This window comes from Gracilinanus agilis, chromosome 2, assembly GCF_016433145.1.
Source record: "Gracilinanus agilis isolate LMUSP501 chromosome 2, AgileGrace, whole genome shotgun sequence".
In the NCBI taxonomy this organism is placed as follows: domain Eukaryota; kingdom Metazoa; phylum Chordata; class Mammalia; order Didelphimorphia; family Didelphidae; genus Gracilinanus; species Gracilinanus agilis.
The window spans coordinates 615447978-615461161 of record NC_058131.1 but is presented as its reverse complement, the minus strand read 5'-3'; positions in this window follow the sequence as shown (position 1 = coordinate 615461161).

Genomic DNA, 13184 nt, shown 5'->3' with positions numbered 1-13184 from the left:
GGTAGCAAGAATGCAGCAGCTAAGGTCAAGGCTGGGGCAGGCATAGAATATTCCTCTCCCAGGTCCCAGGCCTTCAGAATTTCTTAGAAACCCAGGCCTGAGAAGAAGGGCAAACTTAGGAGTTGGTGTTTATCCTCTGGAAGAAGCCAGTGGCCCGTAAGAGCAAGGAATGTGGTACTTGGGTTCCCCAAAGCCAACAATTCAACTGCTTTTATGCTGGTTGGTGATTGATGGTTCCATTTAGTTTAGGAGTCATTCCTTTTTAAGCTCTGTTTAATTTCTCTCTCCTTTCTCCTTCCTACTCCCTATGGAGTTGGTGTTCTACATCAGGAAAGTGAGGAATAATTCCGAGCATTCTGACTTGGGTGTAATTGTTTTTGCTAGTTGTTTTTTTGTTTTGTTTTGTTTTGTTTTTAAATCAGGTCCATAATCTCTACTTGAATATCTTTGCTTTAAAGAAAGCAGAGCAGGGAGTCTCAGGAAATGACAGGAAGAAGAAAAAGGACCAATGCTGAAAGAGGCCCCTAGTTTTTCTTAAAACCTACTAAGTCCTTGGCTGTGGGCTTTTGTAAACAGAATTACCACCAGGGTCCTAATGTTAGAACTTCCAGACCTGGCCTCACATCCTTTATAGCCATCCTAGCTAATATTTACATAAAACCAGAAAAGGGGGATGATGGGGACACAAGGCAGTGGTAAGCTAAAGCCTCAGTTACATAGAGAATGAGTAAATGGTTAATTGAAAGGTTTGAAATGAGGCATGTTCCTCCAGCAGTCACAGTCAACTCCCTTGCCCCAGCCTCATAGCAGATGGGTTCAACAGACCACAAGAGCCCACTGTGTGTGCAAGTTCAGGCTTCCCCCTCCTTCTGCCCTTTCTTTTCCCTGTCCCCTTTCTGTGGTGGCCATTAAGTTGGCACTCTTGCCAATAGAATAATAGGGTATATATAAGGTTGGGTTGGGATATAGATTCTAGCTAAATATTAAAAGGATGAGGGACAGAAGCAAGATTAGAAAAAGATGTTGAGGCAGACTGAGAGAGGAGAGGAGAGGGAAGAAAATAATAAGGACTAATTTCAGAGCCGAATGATGATTGTGAAGAAAGCATTCACTTCCTACAACATTTTTGGTGCTAAAATCCATCTGTTCTCACAGTCTAGCCCGAGTGTCTGTCTTTCCCAGTCCTCTGTGTCTCGTGATTCTGAAGTCACAGAACTGAAGAAGGAATATTAAACAATGAGTGAGAGAACCATAGCCTAATGGGTAGCAGATATACCAGAAGGAACCTGCCCATCTTTCTATGGGGTTTCCATAGGACAAACATCTGGAAGGGCTTTGAAGGAGCCTGGGATGGCTTTTTGTCATACTGGATTTAGCCTTCTGGTCAGGTTTCTGCAAGATGCAGAAATGTGCATTGTGGAACCCATCCCTGCCTGCATTTCACTATATAAATGACTCAGAAGCAAAACCACATAATGTCTCAAAAAAGACAAAGAAAAAAGAGCCTTCCTGGGTCTCCAGTCAGCAGGCTCCCAGCCATTGTTGGAAGAGTAGCAGTGACTTAGCCAGCCTGGTCTCAGATGTACATGAACCCCAGCTGGTGATGATGGAGGATTTGGGCACAGGAATAAGCAGTTCATAAAGGAATAGACTATAGAAATGCTTCAGCATTGGAGTCTGGCATGGGTGGCACTGCCCCACCGTAGTTTTCACTTGCACCCTAGATTTCCTCTACTGGTCTCCCCTTGACGATAGCTCCTTCCCTGCAAGTGAAGCCAGAAAGAAAGGAGAGTGGGGGAAGGAGGAAAAGAACAATCAGCTTGGTACCGTTTCTCAATTCTATCCCACTCTCTGTCCTAGCAGTACAGTTACCAAATAACTCATCTATTGATCTTCAGAGGCAGGATCCCTGTCACTTCCTGAGAAAAAGGAACCATTTCCCCATCTACCTCTCTGTCTCTTGACAAAAATCACTCTCCTCCCAGAGACTCCGGACAGTTTGCTAAATAAAAGGTAATTCTCAGAAAAGGAATCCTGGCAGATGAAGGTCCTGGCTGGAATGAGTTAAATAAGCTTTAAAAAACTTATCTTCTAGTCCACAATGGCTACCACACAAGGGTACTAACTCGTCCCTGCCTATCAAGGCAGTTGGATTGAGTGAAAGTGACTTATGTGAAAGTGGGAGGCAAGAGGCAAGTTCCCTTTCTGCACTGATCTGGTCTCCCACAAGGAGCTACAGCCATCCTCGGGGTGCCCTCTTGGAGTATCTTGGCCCAGTCCTCTAAGGCACTTTGGCAGTGGCAACCCTCGAACCATGGATGGTAAATAGCCTTATTTATTATAGTCTTTTTTCTTTTCATACCCCTGTTCTGGACTTATCTAATGGGCTTTGAAGAGACTACAGGGATCAAGGACCAACATCTGAAATCCAACACGGGACCCAATCCCCTTTTGAGTTTCCTCTTTGATTCCATGAAATATTTTACTAAAGAATATATTCTGCCTTGGGGTTTTTATTGTTTTTGTTTTTTTGTTTTTGTTTTTAAGATAAATCCTAAAGGGGCAAAAGGGATCTTTTTTGTATCCAAATGCTGCCTCTAAAGCAGAATGTTTGTTGAAGTTTATGTCTGCACTCGGTATTTTATGCCGCTTTATTTATATTATATTAAAGAGTTAAGTCTTGTAAAAAGTGGTAATGTTGGTAGTGGTTATTTATAGCCTCAGGAAATCTCAGGGGCCTCAGAGGGCAGTGTTCAATGGGGAGGGTTGTGAATTTCCTATTGACACAAGGAAGCTTTCACTCCCTCTATATACTTTCAGGAAGCATTAAAAAAAAAAAAAAAGATTTTGGCTGGTCTTTGAAGCAGGCAGGGTGCTTGTGAGCTGTCAGCTATGGTGGAGAAAAGAGCCTTGTGAAAGAGGGTATCAGCATGTGGCTGCCTTGCAAATTGTTCATCCATGGAAGGAAGCACTGGCCCTAGAAGCAATGGAAAGTTTGGAGGAACTCTTAAAATGGAAGTGTTCTGGCTCCTTGGCATTTGACTTCCCTAATGGCACAAACATTCCTGTTACCCCCTTGGGAGTTGTCTGCTGCTTCCCAGGAATGTCCTGTCCTCCATATCACTACCTCTTCCAGAATTTTCCATGCTGTGTGGGAGACCATCAGATCCTTTCCCTGCCCCACTTCCATGTTGGTACAAAAGATGACAATGCCAAGCCTGGTCAAAATCATGGCAGGCTCATAAAACCTTAGAGTTTAGAGAGTCCTTTGCCATCATCTAGTTTCCCGGATTGATTTTAATCTAAGAATCTCAGAGAGATTGACTTTAAAAAGTTTAGTTTTCAAAGAACTCTCCCTTTTCTGCATTCTTTCCTCTTAGTTTGCTTCATTTTATTACTTCAATATCTCCTACTACCCCTAGCATCGTTAGAAGGGGAAAAAATATCTGATAAAACTCATTCAGCAGGTAAGTGATGGGCTAGGAAATTCTTGCAGCATGACTTACATTTTTAAAAGAATTGGGCAAGGTTCCAAGTCCAATGGAATGAGCTTCTAATGATGGAGTTTTCAGTTTCTTTTAATCTTGGAGCTGGAAAGGACCAGTGTGAGAGTCTTAAGATGTAAATTTTACTTCTAGATCTGAGATGGAAGAGAGATATACGAGAGTAAAAGGTCCTTCCTAGCATCCCTCAAATCATACATCTGTAGAAATCATCCTAATTGATCTGTATCTAGTTCTAGGAATTAAAGAACAAGATTTGGGTTCTATTTGCTATGGCAGTCACAACCATCTTACAATTAGAGATGCATTTTTCAAATGACCAGTATCTGAGAGGATCTACATGGAATAAAAGCTTCAAAAAATTTGCGAAGTGCTTTATGCACATTAATCAAATCAAGCCAGTACTAAAAGGGATTGCAGTCCCCATTTTAAAAAAGAAGAAGCTGAAATATTTGCCTTTGGTCACATTGCTAATATCCAAGGTTGAATTTGAGCCCAGGCTCTTGAGTCTAGCATTCTACTCTCTATTCCATATAGCTCAACAGAAGTATATGATTGAATGGCATCTAAAAAAATCAAATTTGAGAGGCATCTCTGTGGGAAATTGCAGACTTTTTTTCCTGCTGTATAGATGGAAAGGAAAAGGGACTATAAAAACCAAACTTGGAATGATCAAGTGCTCCAAGAAGGAACCCTAAATTCATAGGATTTAGAGCTAAGATAGACCTCAGATTATATCTGGCCTATGTTTTCCTTTTACGTATGAAGAAATTGAGGTCCAAAGAGGAGAAGTGATTTTTCTGAAGTAGGTAGCATGCATGCTTCAGAGACAAGCTACAAGCACAGATCCTCTGAGTTCAGGCCTTCTTCCAAATTCACTCCTGCCATCCTTGAGGAGCAGTGGGTTAAGATCAAGTATCTGCCTTCTGATCAGTTTAGCCCTTGACAAGTCATTGATACCCCCATTGCCTAGCCCTTGCCACTCTTCTGCCTTATAGCCAATACATAGTATTCTAAGAAGGTAAGGGTTAAAAAAATAGATTAAATATCTGCATGTGTAATTATAATCCACAGAGAGGGGCCAGTGGAATGAAGTATGTGTACTCAGATTTACCATTTGGATCCCAGATATAAGGAAGGGTCAGTTCACATGCACAGGAAATTTGCCTGGCTTTAATTTATTGAAATTAAAACAAAAGATACATGAGAACATGTGTCTCCCTTTGGTAGACGCCTGGGTATCTTTTTGTTCTGATTCTGAGGCATGTCAGATATAAGAGATCCATCTAGGGGATCTGCTAGTACTGACCGTTAGCCTGTTTTTTAGTTGTTTCAATCATGTTCAACTCTTTTACCCCATTTATGGTTTTCTTGGCAGACATATTGGAGTGCATTGCCATTCCTTCTCTAGCTCATTTTACAGGGGAGGGATCTGAGGCAAACGAGGTTAAGTAATTTGTCCAGGATCACATGTCTAGTGTCTTGAGAGCAGATTTTAACTTGGGTTTTCCTAACTCTAGTTCCAGGATTCTCTCTAATTTTTCATTTTGCCACTTGTGAACCCTGGTTCCATTCTCATCAAAGTACAAGCCCTTGGGATGAAGAGTTCCAAAGTTGTATCTCTCTTACTGTGGAAAGAAGAAACTGCCTAATTCCAATGACCAAGATCCCCAGTCAAAACTAAAGACTTTTCATAAGTACTTGCCACATTCTCTTTCATGTTAATATTATTTGTGTACCAGTATTATCACATTTTTATCACTAGGGCAACTTGGTGGCTCAGTGGATAGGGTACTCGAGTGGATAGGGGGCGTCAAGTCAGAAAAACTTATCCTCCTGAGTTCAAATCTGACCTCAAACACTAGCTGTGTGATCCTGGGCAAGTCACTTAACCTTCCTTGCCTCAGCTATAAAATGAGCTGGAGAAGGAAATGGAAAATTAATTTAGTATCTTTGCCAAAAAATCTCAAATAGGGTCATGAAGAGTCAGACATAAAAGAACTACAACTTACTACTCTCTATTAGAGACTGTAAACTTCTTGGGAGCAGGTACTCTTCTTTATCTTCATTTGTCCCAGAACTTCCAGTAAATGCACTGTACATAAGAGATACATAATATTTGTTTCATGTCAGTTGAATGAATTTGTCTCTCAAGTTCCCAAAGGTGTTCATGGTTCTAGAAAAGGGATAAACAAGCCTGTGTTCAACAAGTATTCAGTTTTCTCTTCTCTAAAATTAGGGGATTAGAACTCTAAGGTCTCTTCCAGCTCTAAACCCTAGAAAGCTGTGAACATGCATGATTTGATATCTACAGGCCCTTTTCAATTCTGAGGTTAGCTCCCTTCAACATATGAAGACTCAGATACCCTATCCTAGAAAATTTTGAAGCAAATATAAAGACCTTAAACTAATCATATTCTGTCCTCCACACAATGCCAGGACCCAGGACCAGTTTTGTTATCTAGGTAGAATATTCTGACCCCATTTGAAAGGCTGGTGTTTTATAAGTGAAAATGGATTTTCTACCCTGTCGATGTTCATCTCAAGCTTCACAAAGAGACAAATAAGACTGTCAAAGAGAAATACAACAAAAGATTTCACAAAAAAGACCAAAACAATCAACCTTAGAGAGCCAAGTTCAAAGATATTTCTATAGCATCTGTGCCTGAATGAAAAGGCAGCTCTTAAATAGATAAAGCAAAATTTTCAGGGGAAGGGGATTGGGGAGGAAGGTGTTAGAGTTTGGAGAGTTTCATTCTTGGCACAGTCATTTCTTTAAAGTCAACCATGGAATTAAATTCCATTTTGTTCTTTATGTCACCTCATATCTGTCCTATAAAAACAAAACCAAGATTTGGTTCCTGTGTTTGAGGAGGCTGTTGTTTCCATCTCATAAAATCCTCAGCTTCGTTGCTCAGACTTGTCTTCCCATTGAGCCTTAGGCTGCAAGGACTTGGGGTTCTGAGAAGATGATTCATATACCCTCCCTGCCTGAGATCTGCCATTCATTCTTTCCTGTAGGCTTAGGCTAGGTTGGGCAAGGCTCGATCTGAAAGCCTGGGAAATTGATTGGACTCCAGGACAGACTCAAAACCATAGGTCTCCTTTAGGTGAAATCAGAATGTTGAGACTAACAAGCCCCTGAAATACAGGGATCTCCAAGTCAGCTCTGTAGAAGGTCCAAACCAGAGCTAATTAGGTCAGGATATGATAATCAGGGCTCAGGCTAACCAGAGAATATCTCAGAGAATCATCTCTAGGTCTGCAGTATTATTCACTCCCAGGTCATTTAATAGGCAGAATTAGAGAAAGAACTAGAAGGCAAGTTAAAGATGGCCTATCTTTCCATTTTACAGATGAGAAAACAGACCAAAGGGGCTAGTGATTGTCACATAATCAGTGGCAGAGCCTGGTCCCTAGACTGCTTAGTCCAAGGCTTTTTTCATTTGAAACTTTCCATTAGGAATTTTTTTAGGCATAGTTCCACATATTTGTTTCCTGCTTTTTTCTTATAATAGCTTTATTTCTATATTCATTTTGGGAAGTCTATCTACCAAGCCCATCTGTGGTCAAGACCTAATTTTCAGCAACAAGCCTGCTGCAACCCAAATCTTTAATGCTAGAAAGAGAAAAGATATGCCCTGCCCAAGGACAACTCAGTCCTATGTCCTCTCTCTATGTTCCAGATGTGGAAGTCCAGATGTGATATTCTGCCTGCTTTCTAAGACCCATTGCTGTCCACATTTCTCTAGAAATTAGACAATGCTTTTCCAATTTAAAAGAAAAAAGAAACAGATTGATAAATTCCTAAATTGAACTTAAGTGCCTTCCAGGCCGGTCCAGACGATACCCCATCCTAATTAACACTGGCTTTTTTGTTTGGGGTTGTGTTTTGGGGAGGAAGGATTACTCAGCATGTTCAATTCAATAAACAATAAAGCATCTACTGTTTGCTCCACATTGCATTTGCTGCTCTGTTTGGTTTCAAATCCAAAGAAAAAGATGCCCCAGAATAAACTCATCACTTCTAATTTTTATTATCAGGGCTTAATCGGCTCCACCTTTCTCAACCTCCTCTCTCCTCTGTTAGGAGCACCAGAGAGTGAAGTACCAAATTCCTCTTTTATAGCGGGCAGAAAATGGACTCAACTCACTCCACTTGGCATATGCTGCCCTGCCTGATTTAAATTCCATGGAACCAGGTATTTCCTAGTGTCTTCCCTCCACTCCTACCCCACTGCCACCCCCCAAATCTGCTTCTTTTGAATGTTGTCTCACCCTATTAGATTGTAAGCTTTTTGAGGGCGGGAACTCTTTTTATTATTGTTTCCTCAGCACTTAGCACAGTGTCTAGCACATAGCAAGCGCTTAATAGATGTTTCCTGGATAGATGGATGGGTGCTAGGCACTGTGCTAGGTGCCGAGGATACAAAGAAGAAAAATGAAACAAACCTTTTACCTCTAGGAGCTTTCTTTTTTTTTGGGGGGGGGTATATAGATATCATTATTTACTATATTCATAATTAAAACATTTTAGTATCATTTATATAAATAATTTTGACCCTCTGGCCCTTTGCAAGGGTGTTAGGGACCATCAAGAGTCTCCAGACCACACTTACTTTCAAGGAAATAGAGGTGGAAGGGGTGAATGATGCAGTGTCTATGCAAGAAAACACATAGTATATACAACATAAAAACAAAGATTTCAAGAGAGGGAGAATACTATTAACCAGAGAGTTCAAAAAAGGCTTCATGTAAGAAATGGAACCTGAACCATTTCTTGAAGGAAGGTAATGATTCAAAGAACAAGATGTGAAGAGAGCACATATCCAAGATATCGAACCATTTGTGCAAAATTCACTGAGGTGGGAGATGGAATATAGTTTAGAAAGAATATCTAGTATGCCAATTTAATTAGAAGAGACTGAAGTTCCTCAAGATTGATCCCAACTCATATAGCAAAAGAAGTTTCCTACCAGACATCATACACACACATACACACCACACACACACACACACACACACACACACACACACACACAGAGGGAGATATCTTTTGTACCATATTTGCAACTTTTGATAAACTCAGATACTGGATAGTCAAGGTTAGATATAAAGGATAGGAAGATTTTAGGCTCCTCTTTCCTTGATTATTTGCCTTTATTTTTTATTCTTATTCTCCTCACCACTAGAAAGCTTCTGTTTGGAATGGTTTGATGCTTGGCATTTAGAGTCACCACAATCATTGAGCCAATGTGGCTCTGGCCAACTTTGCCACATCGCTGATTGAAGAACAGGGATGAGAATAGAGTAGCTGAGGCTTTTTCCCCTTGTTAGTGCCTTCTCCAGCCCCCAAGGCAGGAAGCTAGCTGTCTATTGGCATTTAGTCATCCCTGGCCTTGGAAGGTATTCCTACTAACAACCAAATAGACTGGGGATACACACTGTCTGTATAGGGGTCGGTGGTAATGGCTGATATTTTAAAATAAATTATAGGGTGGAGTATTTCATATTTCTTGTTTACGTAGCAAACTTATAATGGTTCTTTCCTGAAGCCAGAAGAGACCAAGGAAGGATTTTGTGTTCTAGCAACAGATTAAAGCTGCCTGGTAACAGAAAAAAACCCTGCTACCACTATTAATCATCTTTCAAAACCCTTACATTTTAAGCCTTGCCCTGGTAAGATGGGAGAATGGAAAAAGGAATCTGAATCCTCCTGTGACTTTGGACTTCTACATCAATTATAAAAACTATCACCAACAAGTATTTGAGAGTCTGTTATGTACCCACCACTGTATTAGGCATTGGAGGGAATTGTGGATAGGAGAAGAGAAACTACAAAAGAAATGAAAGACCTTTCTCTTAGGCAGCTTTCATTTAGTTAGAAACAAAACTAATACACATGAAACAATCAGAGAACAGCTACCAATTAACAAGTATTTAATATATTATATATTATATTATATAAGATAATATAATAATAAAGTATCTACTCATAAAGTATCTATTTTATGAGAGAGTCTATGCTAGGAGCTGATAAAGAAAACAATTCTTACTTACAAAGAGTTCACACGTGTAATCATGAAGCAATTTGTAAATACTTGTGGCTCAGTATGGCACAAATTGCAGACTAAGTGATGAGAGAAAGCAAAATGAGTGACCACTTCGGGGTGGTGTTAATCTTCTTGGGAGATACTAAATTTGTCTCATTTGTGATTATTTGAATAGACACGCAGTGGTGGAAATTCTGGGTAGGATCAGAACACAGAAGTGACAAATGATATTCCTAAGACAGAATCCAATCCATAACATTCTGTTCCTCATGTACCAAAATATTGGTCCAATGGTTACAAAACGGTAGGCCTACATAACATAACTCCAGGTATAGCCAAGAGGATTTTTTAGAACCCATGAACAAATGGCATTTTTAGAAAGGGGAAACAGCATTTACAAGGGTTTAGGGGTTCAAATAAGATCTGTTTGAATATGGCCAGAATCAATTTAGATGTCATAGTTCCTGTCTTCTAGGAATGACACATTTGAATTAGTGTTATGACCTCAAATGTAGAATTTAACTCTTTGGGTCAAACTGCCCAAATCAATCAGAAGCCAAAAACCATTCATTATTGGGTAGTGGCAGTACCTGAGAAGCCCAAGAGTTCTTGAGACCTGCTGCCACAGCTTCCCTTTTATCACTGGATTGTTATCATGCTTTAAAGCCAGTGTGGTAAATGTTTGCTTTGTACTATTATACATTGTGAAGATCTTAGTCAAGGAGAATCTAGAATTCTTGAAGAACCATTTACCAAGAGAAAAACAGAAAGGACTCATACTAAATAGGTGAGATAAATCTCATTGCCTTTCTAGTGGGCTTCCATTTTCTTCAGGAATTACCCCAAGATTTATATTCTATCCCTCAAGAAGAAAACAGTAGGGGTTGACCTCTTTCTCTACTGATAGCCATCTTTTCCAGATATTTAATCTTCTAAACTTCTTGTATTATTTTGTGGTTGAGACCCCCTCAAAAGAAAAAACACTCAATTTACCCCCTTTCCTGTGCCTGCACAGTCCATGTAACTCACAGTACTAATGAAGAGTAAGTCTGGGTTTATTCCTCCACATCATGATTCTCTCTCTTGCTACGCTTTGGCTCCTATATGATGATCAATCTTCTCCATTTGGCACAGGAACTTGACATTTTCAGTGACTCCTCCTTTTCTCTGGAAGGCTTAATAGAATCTTTGTGTTGTACACAACCTTCGCTAGTTCATAACTATCTCTCCACTTTCTTGATTAGTGGAATAACTCATATAGCCCCAGTATAGCTAAGTGTTCTTAGGAGAAATCCTGGGTAGGGTCAGGACACAAGAGTAACAAGTGACATTACCAAGACTGAATCTAGTCTTTAAAGCTCTTGTTCCTCATGTACCAAAATATTGGACTATAAACTATAAACAGGAAAGTGGCCTATGTAACTCCAGGTATGGCCATTATAGAGGATTTTTTGGAACCCATGAACCAAGAAAAAATGGGAGGGAACTTGAAAGCTATTTTCAGTGATTTAAAGGACTGGCACATGGAAAAAAGATTGGACTTGTTTGGCTCCAGAGGAAGGAATTAGAAGCAAAAGGAGAAAAAGACATGTTTAGGCTTGCTAGGAAAAATTTCCATTTAAGAGCCCTGTCTCTAACAGTAGCAGATTCCCTTTCATTGATGGTCTTCAAACAAAAGCTAGATGCCCAAAGAAACATGATTGAATCTGAGTTGGAAGGACTTGAGATAAATATTTGGGAAAATACATGGGGTTCTCTAATTATTGTTCCAAGGATGGTGACTTGAACTAAGAAAATAGTGTAGTGAAGATATGGAGGGGAACAATCAATAGGAAGCTTAAGTGGCTACAAGGAAGAAGTCAGATGATGTACCCCAAATCAGAGGAAAATAATCCACACCTTATAATTTAAGTCAAACTTCCTTTTCTTCTGCACAATAATCTTCCACTGTTACACAGCAAATTATAGAATCAGAGAACCTTCTGGCTGGAAGGAACCTGGAGAAACTACTTTGTCTGGACATCCTTCTACTTTAAGGTGAGACCCTACTAAAATCATTCCAGGCAGATAATAATCTTTCTTGTTTGAGTACCTGAAAAAAAATTTCTATATTCTCATGTTCTCATCTATATGAATATTTAACTATGATCACTGCTATGAAATTCTTCCTTATGACCCAGTTTAAGATGATTTGGATAATATTTCCCCTTCCCTGTATAAAAGCTTTTCTTTTCTGACTTTATTCCTCTGACCCATCTCTTCCCAGCATCACAATACTGTTTCCTTTTAATTTTCCTCACTGAATTTTTTTCTAACTCTTCATCTTTGTGGCTTTTTTCTAAGTTCTTCTATAGTTATGGACTCCTAGAATTGAACAATTCCAGCAGAATATCTTTTATGATATCCAGCATGTTGATATGAACTCAATAGGAATAAGGCTTTGGGTATATAGAGTTCCATATTCACATAATAACAAAATACAGTCTTTTAACAAACTCCAAAACATGGACTCTTTGGCTGTAGACCCTGCCAGAGAAGACCTTCAATTCCATGAGAACAGATGACTGACCACAGAAAATTTTCTCCTATTCTCTACCAAAGATCTGAGGGAAATGATTTACACATCAATTTTTCACAGTATAGCAGTCACATCGTTCTTGTCTAGGCACAACAGAACTCCAGTTATTTCTATGTCATTTCTCCTTCACTTAAACTGGTTTTTGACTACTGTTAGGGATAGGATAGGGATAGGAGTTGACCCTTTGGTTATATTGGTATAGGGAGGTGTTGGGCAATCTCTTCTACCAATGTAGGTTGCCCCTTTCGCCACAACTTTTATAAGCTGTGTATGTATTTACACAACTTATGTGTATTTATGTATACATATACGGTGTGTGTATACAGAATATATTCTCAGTTGCCTGGAGCTAAATGTAGTGACTTGTCCAGGATCACATATCCAGTATGTGTCTAAGTGGGGGGGACTTGAACTCAGATCTTCCTGACTTCAAGGTCAGCCTTCTATCCATTATACAACAATGCCTCTCTATTAACTCTTAATTTTTTAAAGCACTCAGAATCAGCAAAATGGTAAGAATGTATAAAAACGTCCATCGATAAATGTTACCTGGGACTGATAATGAGATATCATGGGAATGAATTAAATGGCTAAAAACTGCATATAAGAAGTCTTTTTGTCATCACAGCTGCCTAAAGGCTAGAAAAGAGTCAGCTTTCAACAAATCTGAAATTATAACAAGACAGTCCTGATACTAAATATGTCACTGGAAGGAACCAGAGGGAGAGGTAACCTGGCCTCAGGCTCTATGGCTCAGTTCCCTTTGTTGTCCTAAGTTATCAAGTATTGTCTGACCGATATAAGTGAGTGGATACTCTCTTGGGCTCTTGACAGGGATGATGTTCAATTCATCTGAATAAAGACCTACTGATCAACAATCTGATAATACAAACTACCAAATCCAAGATTTCATATGTACAAAAAGAATCCTGCTAAAGGAGACCATTTCTTTTAGCAAAGGTTAAACTGGGAAACAAGTTTATCTGAGTGACATTTGCCTAGGACTACATTTGGAATGTGCTTTATATTTATATTTTCAGCCAGGAAGTC